We start from the raw sequence: 18,691 nt of genomic DNA on the forward strand, positions 1-18,691 counted from the left end.
CGGAGATTTTCACAGTAACTTAATTGCTGTGTTAATGTAAGCCTACTTGTGACACTAATAAATAAAATTAAACTTAAAATTTAAACTGAGAACTTTAAAGTTCCATAAAATTGCTTTGCCCGGGCCAAAATGCCTAGCATAACTTATGAACTTGGTAATTATAAGTTGTTAAATGTCCAGTTAAACTAAATGTCATTCAACAAAGGTGCAACCTTTACAGGGGTTTTTACGGCAAGACAAAAAAGTGGAAGCACTCATTAATGATTATCAGTGTATTACAGATTGGGAATCCTAAACAGCACAACCTATCGAGGAGTTAAGAATCACTGGCAACATCTTCTGGATTTCCACATTTCACAGCGTAGGTGCAGATTCAGAGGAGTAATGAGGGCAAACACTGACAGGTTCACCATCATTACTTCTGCAAAATCCGAGCCATTATTATCCCAGCTTCCCTTCATATCTGTGCAAATGCCTGCAAACTAAAATATTTTTAAACTCCTTGAATGCTTACCAAAGCATGGTCGCTGTCTGATTCTGTAGTCCAAACGAGTTTTACATCGGAATATTAATAAACACCTGCAGATTCCAAACAACAACTGTACTTGAAGTAAACAACAATCCTTCGCATCTCAAAGCAATTATCAAGTATTTTTATTGCAGCTTCAAGCTGTTAGATATTTATGCTGACATTTTCGGCATCAATATAAATAACAATAAAACATCTTCATTAATTCCAAGACAGCATTAATAATAGAATATTATTAAAATTAGGTGTGAATGTTTGTATGTCAATGGTTGAATGTACATCAGCTGGATAAAATAGAATATAGATAGGAGTAATGCAAACGGCTACAGTACGATTATTCATAATGAGGCAACCTCTGTCACCGATGAATAACCTTTCTGCATTAATATTTTGGATCTTGTAGGTAACAAGATTCATCGAGCATTCTGAACAGATGAGAATTGTGCTACTTAACAATTCAGAAGCCCAATATCTGACCCGGTTTTACCTTGCTCATTGGTTGATTCTCTGCCAGAGTCAAACTATCCTCCTACTCCCTTCTTATTTACCTCTCATGTAATTCAAACTTATCTTCCCCGTTCCTGCCTACACCCCATCAATCTCAAATGCCACTCCACTTGACTTCATATGAACATTCAAATTAGGAGCAGAAGCTGGCCCCTGAAGTCTGCTTCACCGTTGGATAAGATCATGGCTGATCTGGTGTAGCCACAACTCCACAATCCTGCCTATTCACTATACACTTTTGACTCTCTGCTCAATCAAGCAGCTGTCCAACTCAGCCTGAAAAATATTCAATAATCCAGCCTCCACTGCTGTCTGGGGAAGAGAATTCCACATGCTAACAATCCTCTAAGGGAAAAACAAGCTGCTGTCTGAAATGGGAGACCCCTTATTTTGAAACTGTGCCCCCTAGTTCGAGTCTCTTCTATAGGGGGAAACATCGTCTCAGCATCCACCATGTCAAGTCTCCTCAGGATCTTATATGTTTCATTTAAATCACCTCTCATTCTTCTAAGCTCCACTGGATACTGGCCCAACCGGTCCAACCTTCCCTCATAAGATAACCCTTTCATCCCAGGAATCCATGATGTGGAGAGGCCGGCGTTGGACTGGGGTGGGCACAGTAAGAAGTCTCACAACACCAGTTAAAGTCCGACAGGTTTATTTGGAATCACGAGCTTTCAGAACACTGCTCCTTCATCAGGTGATGAAGGACTTGATGAAGGAGCAGCACTCTGAAAACTCATGCTTCCAAATAAACCTGTTGGACTTTAACCTGATTTTGTGAGACTTCTTACTGTGCCCACCACAGGAATCAATCAAGTGAACCTTCTCTGAATTGCTTCTAATTATATCCTTTCTCAAGTAAGGAGACCTTCTGTACTCCAGATGTGGTCTCACCAAAACCCTGTACAATAGTCACAAAACCTCCTTAAAGTCCATTCCCTTTGTAATAAACAACAATGTTCCATTTGCATTCCTAATTACTTGTTGTACCTGCATGCTAACATTTATTGATTCAGGACACCCAGGTCCTTCTGCATCACAGAGTTCCACAATCGCTCTCCTTTTAAATAATATGCTGCATCTCTCTTCATCCTGCCAATGTGAACAAGTTCACATTTCCCCACATAAGACTCCATCTGCCAAATTTTTGCCCACCTTAGCCTTTCTGCATCCATTTACAGACTCATTTTGCCCTCTTCACAATCTACTCTCCAACCTATATTTATATCATCAGTTAAGTTAGCAACCATACATTTGGTCCCTTCATCCAAGTCATTGATACATATTGTAAAAGGTTGAGGCCCCAGTAATGATCCCTGTGGCACTCCACTCATTACAGCTTGCCAGCCTGAAAGTAACCCCTTCATCCCTACACTCTGTTTGCTGTTAGTTAACCAATCCTCTATCCATGCTAAAATGTTACCCTCTACATAATGTGCTTTTAATTTGTGTAGTATACTTTGATGTGACACCTTATTAAATGCCTTCTGGAAATCCATGTACAGCACATCTATAAGTTCCCCTTTATCCAGTTTGCTTCCTCAAAGAACTCTAATTAGTCAAACGCTATTTTCCTTTCACAAGACCATGTTGAATTTGCCTTATTACATTAAGATTTTCTAGGGTCCCTCCCATGAATTGTTAATAATAGTTCTTACATTTCCCTATGACAGATAGTAAAGTGTGCACAGTGCACTGTGAATATTGCCCCCCCCCCCCCAATCTTGGCCCTCCCAATTCCCAATCTCCTCTGCCGATCACCGATCCTAGTGCCAGGCTGGCACACCCCAAGGGCACTGCCCTCGACCATCTGGGAGGCCTCAATGGCCTCCTGTCCCACTGGTGAGTCCATCATGTCTGGTCCCCGTTGCTGGGGACAATATGAGATTCTCACCGGTGAGGACCTCCACTGATGATGCCGTTAAGTCACGTGAGACCGGACAATTGAGTCCCGGGTTCACTCATCACATTAAAATTAGCACATGAATATTATAATCAGCCTCAAGCCCTTCACAAGGGGAACCCCCCCACCCCGCCCCCGAACTCCCGGGGAGTCCTCAATGGCCTCTTTCCCCACCAGATGGTGATCAAGCTTGGTCTCTGTTGATGGGGACAAGCTTTAATCCCCGCTGGTTGGAACCTCCCTGCCCGGGGCGAGGGAGGGGGGGGGGGGGGGGCGGAGGGCAGTGGGGTGGAAACTCTAGTGAGCCTGGAGAATACCGTCCCAGGCTCGCTAATGATATGGAAATGTGAATTTCCACATTGTAATTAGCCTTGCGCTTAATCCCGGTGCAAGGCTGATTACGTTAAAGAAAGGGCCTGGAGACTCGTGACTGGACAGACGCTGATCACAAATCCCGCTCCAGGCCCCCCGCTGATATCTCCTGGCCCACTGCACTACTTGAGCAGTGCAGCGGGCTGCAGAATTACGCTCATAGAATCTGCTCAGCTAGTGAATAAACTATTGTTTGTTCTAAATTCTTGGGTACCAATCTTTGGGAACCTAGCATTCTACATGGTGTCAGGAGTTGGCAGTATGACACAGGGTGCTCACCGCATTAACCCATTTGTATTCAACTAAAATATTGCGGAAAACTGGACCAAGTTTGAAATGGAATCGCATATCTATTGCGTTGCTGGATTATCAGATAAAAGAAAAAAGTACAAGCGTATATATCTCACTAAAGATGGTGGCCCCGGAGGCCACCAAGAAATTTCAGTCATTTGTATTTCAAATGGAGGAGAAAGAGGACCCCAAAATAATTCTACAAAAGTTTGAGAACATTTGCCTGCCAGGGAAGAACATAATGCTTCACAGATACACATTTAACTACAGACCAAGATTTGACAAATCGATACAATCATGCAAGGCAATTTTAAAAATCTCTTTAACCTGTGCTTAACCCTCTCTCCACTCACATTGTCTGTACCTTTAAGACTTGATTACCTGTAAAGACTCGCGCTGCAACCATTATTTTGTAAATTGAGTTTGTGTCTTTATATGCCCTGTTTGTGAACATGACTCCCACTCACCTGATGAAGGAGCAGCACTCTGAAAGCTTGTGGCTTGTGCTATCAAATAAACATGTTGGACTTTAACCTGGTGTTGTGAGACTTCTTACTGTGTTTGCTCCAGTCCAACACCGGCATCTCCACATCTTAGTCAGGGTCACCAGCCTTTCGGAAGCCAACACTTTTACTGAACCTTTAGCCCATTGTGCTTTCCCAGCCTTAACTGGTTATGATTTCAGATATCCAGTATTTGTTATTTCATCTTATCTGTTCTTTGCTCTACAATGTGTGGTATTGCAATGTGGCAGTAAGGCTACAAGTGAATCACATCAAAATGAGGAGGCAGCTCACTGACAGCACATCAAACCAAGAAGACAGTTGAGCTACTTTCTTAAGATAGACTTGGATGAAGAAGGCTCTTGGGTTCATTGATTTACCAATACTGAAGCATTAGCTGTTTTCAAAATAAATCCATTATGCTGCCTTCAATCATTCTTCCTTGTAGTCTACTCCAGCTGTTGACTGCTCACTGTATAAAAAAATGTTTTCTAACCTCTATCCAAAGCCTATTTTCACCATTGTCAAGGTGTCTCTTAGATCGTGTTTCCTTTGCGTACTGGAAAGATTGGTTCCGGGTTTACTGTCACCACACCATTACGTATCTTCAATGTTTCTGAAATAATCTTTCTGAGGTATCTTTGATTGAGAATTGTGGTTGCTTGGCCTCTTTAAGGGGTGAGCCTTCATGGGCCATGTGACCAGGCCAGAGCCATTGATGTGCGAGCACGTGAACTTGGGCCAATCGGGAGCAAGGGTGAGCAGCCCAGGGGCTTAAGAACATCAGCTGGAGTCAGGAGGCGGACTTTTACCGGCATGTCCGCCCGAGTTTCATATGATCCCACCCAAGACCAACGGAGAATGCCATTCGGGGAGAATCAGGGCGGGCGGGTCAGTAAAATTCCGGCCATGGTGTTGTGAGCAGTAGACCTGTATTGGTTGTGCTGTTAAATCCTTTGTGTATATAGTTCTTCTTATCAACAAACCCTTTAGTTAATTGTTTGCCACATTGAGTCACCGTGAGTTATTTCAAGAATGAAGATCACTTTATTATCTATTTTTTCCCTCATAACTTACGGTCTTATTGTTCCTCTCCCCATTATTTCTAAAGTTTGTATGGTTCTTTAATGTTATAATAGCCAGAACTATGTGCAATACTATAATTATGCTTTGATCAGGGCACAGCCAGTGAAGCCCAAAATGCTGGAAATGGATCAGCAGGTTAGTTCCTTAACAGAATTGAATAAAACAACATGGAAAACAATAGGCAGAAGTCGAGAATTTGCCAAATTTGCATGAAAACTGGAGTAACTCCCGCTGATTTTTTTTTAGAGTGATATTCAGAATATCACTGCAGAGTGCCCTAGCGAGATTCACTCTGAAAATCTAGGGGCGGGGCCTCTTCCCACTGGAGAGGCCGGCAGCATAGAAACATAGAAAACTACAGCACAAAACAGGCCCTTCGGCCCCACAAGTTGTGCCGAACTTTTAGGCCGACCTATAACCCTCAATCCTATTAAGTCCTATGTACTCATCCAGGAGTCTATTAAAAGACCCTATTGAGTTTGCCTCCACCACCACTGAAGGCAGCCGATTCCACTCGCCCACCACCCTCTGTGTGAAAAACTTCCCCCTAACATTTCCCCTGTACCTACCCCCCAGCACCTTAAGCCTGTGTCCTCTCATAGCAGCCATTTCCACCCTGGGAAAAAGCCTCTGAGAGTCCACCCGATCTATGCCTCTCAACATCTTATATACCTCTATTAGGTCTCCTCTCATCCTACGTCTCTCCAAGGAGAAAAGACCGAGCTCCCTCAGCCTATCCTCATAAGGCATGCCACTCAATCCAGGCAGCATCCTTGTAAATCTCCTCTGCACCCTTTCACTCTTTTCCACATCCTTCCTGTAATGAGGTGACCAGAACTGAGCACAGTACTCCAAGTGGGGTCTGACGAGGGTCTTATATAGCTGCATCATTATCTCCCGACTCCTAAACTCAATCCCTCGATTGATAAAGGCCAGCACACCATACGCCTTCTTAACCACCTCCTCCACCTGCGGGGCCGATTTTAGAGTCCTATGGACCCGGACCCCAAGGTCCTTCTGATCCTCTACCGTACTAAGAGTCTTTCCCTTTATATTGTACTCCTTCATCCCATTTGACCTGCCAAAATGGACCACTACGCATTTATCTGGGTTAATGGTGCTGACCGAGCCAATGCGAAAACCTTTGCCACGGAGAGACGAGGAGGCCCGGACGCCCAGCGGGGAGCCCGTTAAACGGCCTCCACTGATGACTCCAGGCCCGTTGTACTGCTAGAGCAGAGCAGAAGGCTGGGAGAATCGTCCCTAATATATATACACAAAAAGTTCAGACTAAACTACAATGCGACTGCTCTACTCGATTCCCTGGTGAGTCCCTCCTTGATCCAAAGCGTCATGAGCCATAGAGGTTTACAGCATGGAAACAGGCCGTTTTGACCCAACTTGTACACGTCGCCCAGTTTTTACCATTAAGCTAGTCCCAATTGATAGAGTCACAGAGGTAATAATCTCCGCCGGTACGGAAACTGAACCCATGCTTTTGCTGTCCCTCTGCATCACAAACCAGCCATCCAGCCAACTGAGCTAACTGATTCCACATGGCATCCCATGGTACATGCCGTCCAGCCGATTGCCTCAACTTCCCACCGGGACAATCTACAGGGTCCTTGCCAGTCACATGGCCGGGGAATGCCCCCCCCCTTAAAGGCCCACTACATCACATTAAACTGCAATGAGTCAACTACATTCCCAGATCATGTTAACCAAGGTCTATCACTATCAGGTACATGTACCTCCAATGTTTCTGATTTAATTTGCATTGACTGGATTGACCTTTATCTGCTATTGGCCAACGAGAGTGTGCACCAGTCTGGACTCAATTTTTGCAAGTTGTTCACTGCCTTCTCGAAGTCTTCAATCCCTCTGCCAGGTTAATGTTATTCATAATTCCATCATGCAATAATATTGCAAATGTAGGTTATTCGTGGAGAACAAGAAATGTAGTCTTCTGAGCATCCGCTCAATTAAAACACTGCTGCCTCACATCACCAGGGATCTGGGTTCACTTCCTGGGGCTGGGCCACTGTCTGTGAGGAGTTTGCACATTCTCCCTGTGTCAGTGTGGGTTTCCTCCGGGTACTCCGGTTTCCTCCCACAGTCTGAAAGACGTGCTGGTTAGATGGATTGGCCATGCTAAATTCTCCATCAGTGTACCCGAACAGGCGCCGGAGTGTGGCGACGAGGGAATTTTCACAGTAATTTAATTGCAGTGTTAATGTAAGCCTACTTGTGACATGAATAAATAAACTTTAAAGTTAAAAACTCTTCCTCTGTCTCCTCATTTTGATCTGTTTCCCTTTTTGACCGTCTCCTGCACATCCCTGAAAAGAACAGGGACATAGTCAGCAGAGGCAGCACGGTGGCACAGTGGTTAACATTGCTGTCTCACAGCGCCAGGGACCTGCACTCAAATCTGACCTAGGCTCACTATCTGTGTGGAGATTACACATTCTCCCCATGCCTGCATGGGTTTCCTCTGGGTGCTCTGGTTTCCTCCCATAGTGTGGAGATGCCGGTGTTGGACTGGGGTAAACACAGTAAGAAGTTTAACAACACCAGGTTAAAGTCCAACAGGTTTATTTGGTAGCAAAAGCCACAAGCTTTCGGAGCGCTGCTCCTTCGTCAGGTGAGTGGGAATTCTATTCACAAACAGGGCATATAAAGACACAAACTCAATTTACAGAATAATGGTTGGAATGCGAATACTTACAGCTAATCAAGTCTTAAAGGTACAAACAATGTGAGTGGAGAGAGCACCAAGACAGGTCAAAGAGATGTGTATTGTCTCCAGACAGGTTCTGTTGTCACAGCGTCTGCATGGTTTCCCCAATGTACCATGCCTCGGGACATCCTTTCCTGCAGCGTATCAGGTAGACAACATTGGCCGAGTTGCAAGAGTAGGTACCGTGTACCTGGTGGATGGTGTTCTTTTCCGTTGTCGCAGCATCTGCATGGTTTCCCCAATGTACCATGCCAATGGTTTGACCTGTCTTGGTGCTCTCTCCACTCACATTGTTTGTACCTTTAAGATTGATTGATTAGCTGTAAATATTCGCATTCCAACCATTATGCTGTAAATTGAGTTTGTGTCTTTATATGCCCTGTTTGTGAACAGAATTCCCACTCACCTGACAAAGGAGCAGCGCTCCGAAAGCTTGTGGCTTTTGCTACCAAATAAACCTGTTGGACTTTAACCTGGTGTTGTTAAACTTCTTACTGTGTTCCTCCCATAGTCCAAAGATGTGTGGGTTAGGTTGACTGACCATACTAAATTGCCCCTTATTGTCAGGGGGACTAGCAACGTAAATACATGGGATTATAGGGATAGGGCCTGGGTAGAATTGAGTTGGAGCAGACTAAATGGGCCAAATGGCCTCCTTTTGCCCTGTAGGGATTCTATGTTCATTGCGGTAGATGGAGGTTCAACTCCAAAACATACTTCTTAATTTAAAATGTGAAGCAGTTGTTTATTGGAATTTATACTATATGCACATAGGCAATGGTTTAAAACTCTGCGATGTGAATCTCAGCTTTTATTCTTGTGTTTATTATTCAGAGCAATGAATATACATTTCGCCAAATAATCTATTTACTCCTATGTTCAATTTGTAGATGTGTAGCAGAGCAAGTCTAATTGATCTCCAGTTACATTTATTAATTTGAAAATTAACTGAAATTTTCAATCAAAGTTTTCCAGTTTTCATTCAAATTAAGTGTCATTATATTGTTTACAGGATCTTATTCAATCCAAACAAATTGCTTGCACGCATTAAAAAATAATCCCACTCTTCGATTGGAGGGATATTTGCCGTCTTGAAGTATCAGCTGGCAATACAATTGAACAGAACATTTTATCTTGAACTCAGGCTTTCATCATGCTGCATTTAATTTTACTGCTGGTAATATTGTTGTGCTGGTGATATTATTATTCTCCTGCAGCAACTCCTGTGTTAAGTATTAATAAATGTTTACTTCAAAGTAGGTCCTATGTGCACTGCCAATAGCCTGTAATTGGTAACAATAGCATCATTTGGCCCTGGTTTGGTCCCATTCGCCTGCTTAAATTGCTAATGAAAACTACCTCCCTCGCAGTCATGACACTTTATTAGTTCAGCTACCATGGAGCAGCTGCAGTGTTCAGACGTGAATCATTCTGACTCCCACCGTATTATTCCATAAACATCGGAGAGATAAATGATTTGATGAGGTTGGGTATTTACTGTCAGATGTAATTAAATGCTATATGTGTGTGTGGTCATCAGTGCTGAGTGACTGAGCCAGAAACACTGCCCTCTTAAGGCGCATCAGTGAAGAAAATGAACACTGAATCGCATTGAAATTTGCTAAAACGCCAACAGTGGTTGCAATTTAAATCAGCACACTCTCCACCAGAGCTTTCTCTGCAACCGATTTTTGGTAAATTGTATCGAAACATATCATTGCCGTTTGCTTGCACTTGGCATCCTTGATGTTAAACTTTGGAAATAAAATGATTGACGGTTCTTCCTCCCCAAGAAAAACACTTCCACCAAATACTGCCTTTATCAATCAGACATCCTTTAAATCACTGTCAGTCTTTCTATCCATGCAGTGATCTTCGACACAGGAAGGAAATGGTGCAAATGTTGAGGCAAAGTCAGAGCCATTTGTCTTCATATCTGGTGAAGCAAAACCGATTTTTAATGATGACCATTTTGCATATTGAGCCTGTTTAAACACTCTTTTCTGAGGAAATGCCATATGGTCATGCAGCAATTGTCCAGAAGTTTCCCCTGAACCATTGCGCTGTGCTGGGAACCAGCTGACAAAGCGATTCGAATTGCTATATTTGGGTGGTTCTGCCTGCGATAGGCTCATAGTTACTCGAAAAGAGTTAGAAGAAATAAAACACTTCTAACTTCAGAGTAATGATTTTCAATACCCAGACAAGCCGTGCATGGCATTCCCCTCACACTCTGAATCCCCTATCCCCCGATGTCCAAACCCCCACCATTGCCCCCAATGTCCAACGCTCGCCTGACTCCCTACCCTACACGATCCAACTCGACCCTCCTCCACCCAACCTAAACCGGCACAAGCCCCCATCCCTCCACCACCACCCCTGACCCGGCACAACCCACCCCCACTTCCCCCTTCCTCCCCCAACATGGCTCAAACCTCTCCCCCCGACTTCACCTCTGACACGATTAAACTCTCCTGACCAGCCAAACACCATCCCCTTATCTTACACTCTTACCTTCTCTCTGGTCTGTCAATTTCACTGGGCCCTTTAAACTTACCTGCTTTCTGGCAGCCAGTGCAGTAAAAAGGATGCACAGCTTCCCTGAGTTCACCGGCTTTTGAGCCTGTGGGAACCCTCTTGCTGCCTCCCCAAGCAACTCCAGCTAGCAGAGGTTTCAAACAAGTTTCCCAGAGCAGGTAAACATACTTTAAATTCTTGAGGGAGGCACGGTGGCACAGTGGTTAGCACTGCTGCCTCACAGCATCAGGAAGCCGGATTCGACTCCCGGCTTGGGTGACTGCGTGGAGTCTGCATGTTCTCCCCATGTCTGCGTGGGTTTTCTCTGGGTGCTCTGGTTTCCTCCCACAGTCCATAAAGACGTGCTGGTTAGGTGCATTGGCCATGCTAAATTCTCCCTCAGTGTACCCGAACAGAAGTGTGGAGACTAGGGGATTTTCACAGTAACTTCATTGCAGTGTTACTGTAAGCCTACTTGTGACTAATAAGTAACATTTAATAAACAAACTTTAACTTGGAATTACAGCGGGCCACCACTTTCCGACACTAGTTGGAATTCATGGTCCATTGACGATTCAATTCTTCCAGGATTTTAGTACAATGCTTTGAGTATTTTTGAATAATGTTATCCTCACTGTTGTTGCACTGTATTTTCTGACTACTGAAATTATGTTTATTAAAATCTCATCAAATCACATGCAGCAAATTGTATAATTCTAAGTATGTTGCTAAGAGAACATGACATAAACATACGAACAAGTCTTCATTCTGTTTTTTTAGTTCATGAAATTTAGCAATTAAAGGGAGCACTGCTTGCAGAAGTTGAATATTTCACAGCAACTCCCAGCAAATCAAGTTTGATGATCTTCCTCGCTGCTGGTCAGGAACATGTTCAACTTTGTCAGCAACTTCGCAGCAGTGCCTGCCCTCAATCAGCAACATTCACATCCAGTGAAGCACTTCACAATCCCTGCTCTGTTTCTTTTCGCTTCTATCATTTAGCTCTGAATGAAGGATTTATCCCTCATAATAATTTCCCCAGTTTAACTTGCATCCTAGCTGCATGCTTTATGTGGCATGTGCAGAACGATTAGCATTAATTGCTGACTGGTTTCAAAGTGGAAGGCCAGTGGAAACATAAATCACCCCGTTAACAGGTTCCATTCACCCGTGAAATCGCAACATAACTTTCTGCAGTGAGACTATTTCATTTTTACAGCACAAATGCAGGACTCTCTTGACAGCCAGCAGAGTTTGATGGCACGCTGCAGTTTTTGCAAGGCTAACAGCAGTGTGTTGCCTATCATCCAGAAATGTGAGATGATTTGCAACTCACTCTGTACCTCTTCCGTGCCACAAATTGTTATTTTTCTTTATGGGTTAATGTTGGTGGGCAAAATGAACTCAGTGTGATGTTTGCAGCAAATTGTGTATCATCCAACTGTTAAACACCTATCTCCATCATTTTGATGAATTAGTGAATGAACAAATACCTACTTTTGCTCTAAACATACATAGGTTGTAGCAAAGCGGATACAAACATTTGTGCTCCCCTTCGATAGCTCAGCTGGTAGAGTGGAGGACTGCAGAAGATTCAAACTACCATCCTTAGGTTGCTGGTTCAATTCTGGTTCAAAGACAGTCCAACGTCCACTTTTAACCATGGCACGTTGGTCGAGAGGTATGATTCTCGCTTTGGGTATTGCAATTAGCGAGTTTGCGAGAGGTCCCGGATTCAAATCCCGGATGAGCTCTTTACTGTTATGGGCCAGTGGTGCAATGGATAATGTGTCTGACTATGGATCAGAAGATTCCAGGTTCAACTCCTGGCTGGCTGGCTCACTGTCAATGTTTAATTGGCTCCATAGCTCAGTGGTTAGAGCACTGGTCTTGTAAACCAGGGGCCGTGAGTTCAATTCTCGCCGGAGCCTGTGGGTAAAAGTTTGGAGGCAGCATGGTGGCACAGTGGTTAGCACTGCTGCCTCACAGCACCAAGGAACTGGGTTGATTCCTGGCTTGGGTCACTGTCTGTGTGGAGTTTGCACATTCTCCCCATGTCTGCGTGGGTTTCCTTCGGGTGCTCCGGTTTCCTCCCACAGTCCAAAGATGTGAGTTACGTTGATTGGTCAAGCTAATTGTCCATTAGTGTCAGGGGGATTAGTAGGGTAAATATATGTGGCTATGGGGATAGGGCCTGGGTGGGATCATTGTCGGGTGCAGGCTTAATGGGCTGAATGGCCTCCTTCTTCACTGTAGCGATTTTATGATTTCCAGGATTTGACAAATTAGTTGAATCATTTTTCCAACTTGAAATGTAAATTATTTCCTTGTTAGATTAGCACGACATTCCATTCGATTCACTTTAATCATTCATGGGGTGTGTGCATTACTGGCAGAGCCAGCATTTGTTGCCCATCCCGTTGCTCTTGGGAAGGTGGTGGTGAGGCACCTTCTTGACCTAAAGGCACTTCCATGGTGCTGCTAAGGTGGGGAGGGGGTTTCAGGACTTTGACCCAACGCTGATGAACCAATGGCAATATCTTTCTAGGACAGTTTGGTGTGTGGCTTGGGAGAGTATGTGGAAGGTACAAGTCAGGAGTGTGATGGAATACACCCCACTTGCCTGGATGGGTGCAGCTCCAACAACACTCAAGAAGCTCGACAACCATCCAGGACAAAGCAGCCTGCTTGATTGGGGCGTCTTCCACAAACATCCACTCCCTCTACTACCGACACTCAGTAGCAGCTGTGTGTACTATCTACAAGCTGCACTGCAGAAACTCTCCAAGGTTCCTTAGACAGCACCTTCCAAATCCACGACCACTTCCATCTAGAAGGACAAGGGCAGCAGATACATGGGAACACCACCACCTGCAAGCCACTCACCAACCTAATGTGGGAATATATCACCATTCCTTTGGTCGTTTGGTCAAAATCCTGATCCTAACGGCATTGTCAACCCACAGCACATAGACTGCAGCGATTCAAGAAGGCAGCTCGCCACCATCTTCTCAAGGGCAATTAGGTATGGGCAATAAATGTTGGTCAGCCAGCAACGCCCATGTTCCAGAATGAATAAAAAAAAATTTGGAACAGAAAGCTGCCTGAGATCACCATCCCAAGAGTGATCTCCACTTTTCCCAGGGTGTTGCTGGGCACCCCCTGCTTTTGTCCTTCTGGTTGCTAGTGGTCGCTGGTTTGGGAGGTGCTATTGAGGAAGACTTAACGAGTTGCCACATTTCATCTCGTGGAACTTACACCCTGAAGCCACGGTGTACCAATGGTGGAGGGAATGAATGCCTAATATTTATCAGTGGAGCCAAGACGACGATTCCTGAATCAAATAAACCAGGGAAATGTCCCTGAACATGAGCATCTCTCTGAATCTTAGAGGCAGGAAATTGAAAGGAAAAATATCTGCAATCCTTCTCAAAATTCCTCCCAGTTTTGCTATTTAATAATATTGGTGAAAATCTAGAGTGGAACTAATTAAACTAAAAGAAAAACCTCAAAGTAGACTTCTGCTAAGAAGGAAGAACAAAATTTAAATTTTTGGAAAGCATTTTGAAAAGTACTTTAACAGATTTGCACATTTAACTTTTCATACCTTTGTTTTGATCGAACCAGCCAAGCTTCTCAATGGCAACAGAAACAAATTAATTAAATTAACTAAAAACAGCATCAGGAAAATGTTAAATAAAAAGTGGGCAAGGGCAGGGAGAAAATTTGACATTTCTGGATCATAAAATGAGCAGCAGTAGAAACAATCCAATACAGATATTTATGGAAGATGTACTTTGCGAAGGAAGTACCACTTCCTCTACATTTGTGTGCAATCAGGCACAAGCAAATTCATTTGAAAAACACAGTTGGAAAGATTGACTAATTAATTAAATAAAACCTGGAGGCTGCTTTGTTTCCCACTGGCAGCGGGAAATCTAATTATGTAAACAGACAACAGAACATTTCAATGGACATTGGTACCAAACAAAGCACCAACACAACTACTAAACATTAGAGCAGCTTATTTTGTGGTCATTCAAAAGGAGTTCCGAGTGTGGCTCACTATGAGAGGAATTAATTAATTAAAAACCTTAAGTGACACAACTTATTTCATTTACAGAAAGAGTTCATCTGGCCCAACTGGTCTTTAGAAGCTGGTTGCTTTGGCTCCATGCAAGCTGCCTGCTTCATCTTACCTCCTCAACACAGCTCTCTCCACCATGAATTTATCTAGCTTTCCCTAAATTCACTTGTACTGGTCATCTTTACCACTTCGTCAAATTCATAGAGGTTTACAGCGTGGAAACAGCCCTTCGGTCCAACTTATCCATGCCGTCCTTTTTTTTAACCACTTCATTGAGTAAATTTAATTTAGGGTGGGAGGGAAAGTCGCTGTGATTTCCACTGGCCAACGAGATGGATTTTCACACCAGATTTATGGCTTTTCAGTTCACTAATTATGCATGAATGAGGAGCTTATTGAATTTCGTGGCAGGGACGGCCAAGGATTCATCCATCCATCTGATCCTTTGTGGGGTCCAAGGTCCTGGTGCCATGTATAAATGGCACCTGCAGAGATATTCGCTCACTGCACACCAGGTGTAGGCTGAATGTCTGCGTTACCATGGCAACCAATTGCCACAAATCTGGGGTTTCCTAATTCAGCAAGGTTTCCTTGGAGATTCTTCTCCAGGCTCTCCAGGAAAGGTGGGAGGTCCTCTTTCCGAGGGATGGGAGCAGGGTGGGGTGGGGGTGATGGAAGGGTGATGGTGGATGGGGTCGGGGGGGGGGGGGTGGAGGTGGTTGTCCTCCCACCAAACCTTGCCAAACTGGAAGATGTCGCTAGGGCGGTCAACAAAGGAGTGCCTTGCAGTGCAGGAAACAATGAGTGATCTAATGTTCTCTGCCAGGTTACATGAAACTTCTCACTCCAAACTCACACTTTCATAAGGACACCAGGCAATCTAAGGGATAGAGACCATAGAGATATCACACACTAACATAAATTGGGACATTGTTGGAAGGGTGTTGGTTAAAGAACAGTGTGCCTTAAAGAAGTCTTTGTAGTCTTCAATAGGTTATATGTAAGTTTTTATTAACTGCTAGAAGTATTTACACAGGTACAGTAAAGGGTACAGACTAGTAGCTATCTCCATGTTTAACTGCCTCTATACAACACTAAACGGACCCCTGGGTCTGGGTCATGTGCTTCCTTACAAATACTGTGTAGGCGGTACTGTACTCAATCCTACATTAGCCCTGCATGTGTCAGATCATTATGCAGATATCAGCACTTAATGTCTGCCAGCCACGCCAAGATCATAGGACTGCATGGTGGCACAGTGGTTAGCATTGCTGCCTCTCAGCACCAGGGACCTGGGTTCAATTCCTGGCTTGAGTCACTGTTTGTATGGAGTTTGCACGTTCTCCCCATGTCTGCATGAGTGCCCTCCGGGTGCTCCGGTTTCCTCCCACAATACGAAAGACGTGCTGGTTAGGTGCATTGGCCATGCTAAATTCTCCCTCAGTGTACCCAAACAGGCGCTGGAGTGTGGCAACAGGGAAATTTCACAGTAACTTCATTGCAGTGTTAATGTAAGCTGACTTGTGACAACAATAAATAAACATTAAAAAGATACTGCACACTTACTGGGGAGGGCTCAGCACACACAATGGGCCTACAAGGTTCTCCAATATGCATTCATCCACAGTGCTCACAGTCAATCCATCTGTCTTCATGAAGAACAAGATGGCCCACAATCGATGGGAGAGAGCCGAGCCCGGAGGGAAACTCCAGAGCTCAGAACATTTTTCTCTAAAGTGGACTAAGCATCAGAGCTCGCTGGAGTGGGTGTCCAGTCGCTCCACCTCCTCTCTGCCTGTGACCCTATCACCTCCAGCAGGTCAGACTGAGGAGGGTGCACCTAAGCTAGAGCAGGAGATCCTTGGCAGCCCAGTGCCCTCAAGGCCTTGGGCCTCCAGAAGACGGTTGCCAAAGTCATCTCAGACAAGAGGATGTGGCAGGCAGCCGGCTGTTTTGCCTCTGCTGTGAATCACAAGGCTGCACCTAGACATAATGGTGCATTTAGGAAAATTAAGACACTGGGCCCTATTTTACCATTTTGATTCTAAGTGCTGGGCGGACTTGAAACTGGGGAGGGTTTTGATCCGACTTTTAGACCCATTCTCAGGCGCCCCCATACACACTCTTCCTGCAAAAATATCAGCTATTCCGAATCGTGCAGCACAAGCCTGTGGGCGGGGCTTAACACGCCCAAAACCCTGCAGCTCCGATCGGCGCCTCCAACCGCGCATGCGCAGAAAATAAAGGTAGAATGCTGCTCCCCTGCCACATCCCTCCTGGGCTGGATAATGCCCCCCTGGCCCCCACAGACATTGCCCCACCCCCATAACTTTACTGACCCCCTTATCCCCCCACCCCCTCTGCCACCCTAATCGATCCCGGGCCCCTCCCCCATTCCCCCTCATTGATCACAGGCAGAGTGGCAACGGACCCTCCCCCCCCCCCCACCCCTGCCCCCACCGATCTCAAGCAGAGAGTTGTCAGATGCTCGGCACTTACCTCCTCACTAACTGGAGCGTCCGAATTGGACTTTTGTGGAGCATGTCTGTTTTGCACCGAATTTGGACGGGCGAACATGGTGGTAAAGGGGGAAGTGCCGGTAAGGTTGGGCATGCAGCCCATTAAGTCAATTTAAATGCATGCAAATGCATTTAGGTGGCCGCCACGCCCATTTTGGGCGCAGTCCCCATCGCAGCCATTTTCTGGCCTTGGTAAAGGTGAGAAGGCGGGTGCTGAGGCGGGCGCGGATCACGCTACCCACCTCATGCCCAGCTTTAGCAAATTTTCGCACCCGAAAGCGGGCGCAACCTGATGGTAAAATCAGGCCCACTGAGTGCATAATGGTGGCATGGATATTCATTCACTGTATATGATCTGCACTCCTGTAAATATATAAAAGCAAATTACTGCAGATGCTGGAATCTGAAGCAAAAACAGAAAATGCGGAAAAATTTCACCAGGCCTGACAGCATCTGTGGAGAAAGAACAGGGCTAATATTGAGTCTGAATGACTCTTTGTCAGAGCTCTGGCATCGTCTCCCTCATTTTCATTCAGTCTTATTCAATCCCATCACAGTGGGATTTATTTCCACATCAGTGGCATGGACAAAGGCACTTCCTGAATGAAAATTATGGCTGGATGAGACACATCCAGTGTCATCAAGTAAGTCTTGCATCTGGGGCAGATGTTATTTGAGTTCTTGGGAATTGCATCAAGGTTAGTGTCAGTGATTATCCTGATGCAGTCACAGTGAAGATGGTGGTTTGTAATGTTATAAGTATTTGCCACCAGCATCTTTGCAGTCTTTTCACCAAAATGCATTTTGCAATGGTGATTATTTTGTGATTGTGAGGTTTAGATTAATGTTGTTTCTATTGTCAACCATCATAGCCTCCCTGTAATGTAATGTCATCTGTGTTTAAGGCTGAACATTATTCCCTTCTTAATCCCCACTGTGATGTTGAGCAATGGGTGTTGGTTCCACTCAATGACATTTGAAATATCTGCTGGACAGCAATGTGTGTGTAATGTCAGTGGTGTGTGCCCATCCTGATGAATTTGTCCACTTACCTGTGATGATCGTAGTTTGCTCCTGAACGGCTAGCGAGCATCGCTCACGGAATCCCCCTGAGGTCACAGAACACAGATCAATATGCAATTAATGGCATGACTGTGCAGTCATTGACTTAGGGCTCCTAGAAATAATCGGCCTTTGTCAGCTCGGTAGTGTTGAGATCTGTAATGGTATGAAAGCAATGCGGACACCTCACCCGAGTGCTCAGCAGCAACTATGAAGGGACTAAGTTATCAGTGAATGTTGTGCCTGACTGGACCACGTCTCTCCCAAATACCGAGCCAACACAGGATGTGAACATAGCAGGCTTCTGACGAATGCAGGGTAACGAGCATTTGTCAATAATCACACAAGTATCCCGCTGAGCTAATCTTTTGGACAATGTTAATTAAACTCCCAGGTTTGGCTGGGTGCTTTCGCATTACTGATCACTGTGTGCTGTTGTCCGATGGCGTACTGGAACTCGGTATCAAAGATGCAGCCTCTATATTAGTCATGCATGAGAGCTGTTGTTTGCAGAGATGGTCTTGTATGAATGTTGCTCCGTCTTGAGACAATCAGTCACTAGTCATTGACAA

The 18,691-nt window shown here is 44.8% G+C and overlaps 1 non-coding gene across 1 annotated transcript; it reads left to right on the forward strand.

Moving 5' to 3' along the window:
• Window positions 1–12,309: 12,309 nt before the first annotated feature.
• On the forward strand, window positions 12,310–12,382 carry trnat-ugu (transfer RNA threonine (anticodon UGU)). The gene has a single exon. It is a non-coding gene; the product is annotated as a tRNA-Thr (tRNA).
• The last annotated feature ends 6,309 nt before the right edge of the window (window positions 12,383–18,691 follow it).

The sequence above is a fragment of the Mustelus asterias genome, chromosome 14 (genome assembly GCF_964213995.1).
Source record: "Mustelus asterias chromosome 14, sMusAst1.hap1.1, whole genome shotgun sequence".
Lineage (NCBI taxonomy): Eukaryota > Metazoa > Chordata > Chondrichthyes > Carcharhiniformes > Triakidae > Mustelus > Mustelus asterias.